A 1,150-nucleotide genomic window follows, 5' to 3' on the forward strand; every position below is an offset into this window, starting at 1 on the left:
AAATGAAAACTTTCTAGCCCTGCCCCAGATCCTTAAGTTCAGAATCAGCATTTTAACAGGATCCCCAGTGATTCGTGTGCTCATTCATGTTGGAGAGGCCACGCTCCAGACTCTCTGTCTTGTTCCTTGCAAGAGTGAGACTCCATCTAAAAAAAAAAAAAAAAGAAGAGAAATGAAAACTTTCTAGCCCTGCCCCAGATCCTTAAGTTCAGAATCAGCATTTTAACAGGATCCCCAGTGATTCGTGTGCTCATTCATGTCGGAGAGGCCACGCTCCAGACTCTCTGTCTTGTTCCTTGCATGGCTATTATTTGGAGGCATTCTCTCTTAGATGTCCCAGAGGAAAAACATCCTGAGAAATGTATCCCCTCCCAGGTGTTGCTGATAATGACCTAGTCTAATGTTTAAATATAACTTAACCTGTTACTCCTAAAAGCCCTAACTCAAAGGCTAACTCACTGTGGGATGTCAGGCAAAGTGGGTTCCTGAAAAAGGAATTTTTGAAGAAGGGTGTTCCCTCTAGTGCTTCTCAAATCATACCATGCAAAGTATTTTAGAGCAGTAGAAGATAAACTCGGAAAAGATTATAAATAAAATATAATTAAAGGATATAAACAAGACCCAATGCTAAGAACTGTGTCTCTGAAGGAAATCAGTTTTCTTAACCCTAAAATGCTTTTGCAATTTCAGATAAATAACACAATCATAACATCTCGGGGACTGTATTGTGAAATTTTGTTTTCTGATCTTGTCCAGGAAATGAAGCATTTTTAGAGAGGAGAGCAAAGGTTTTAATCAATCTATTATTGAATACTATCTACCCATGTATTTTGTAAAGTATCAGAGTTCCATAAAATTTAGACTTCAGAGTCTCAAAGTACAAAACTATAAAAATATAAAACCCAAGCAAGTAAAGCAAGTATTATACCATCAAACTATGCTTATCACAAATACTCCAGCCTGTGGATCTAAAGTTCAGAATTCTAAACACTCACACAGATAGCTTGATGCCCTGATGATAAAATTCTACTGCAACGCAAGCCTAGCCAGGTGAGTTTTTTTTTTTTTTTTTTTTTTGAGACAAGGTCTAACTCTGTTGCCCCCACTGGAGTGTAGTGGCATGATCTGGGCTCACTGTATCCTCCGCCTC

Source organism: Colobus angolensis, unplaced genomic scaffold (assembly GCF_000951035.1).
Source record: "Colobus angolensis palliatus isolate OR3802 unplaced genomic scaffold, Cang.pa_1.0 Scaffold10, whole genome shotgun sequence".
NCBI classification, from domain to species: domain Eukaryota; kingdom Metazoa; phylum Chordata; class Mammalia; order Primates; family Cercopithecidae; genus Colobus; species Colobus angolensis.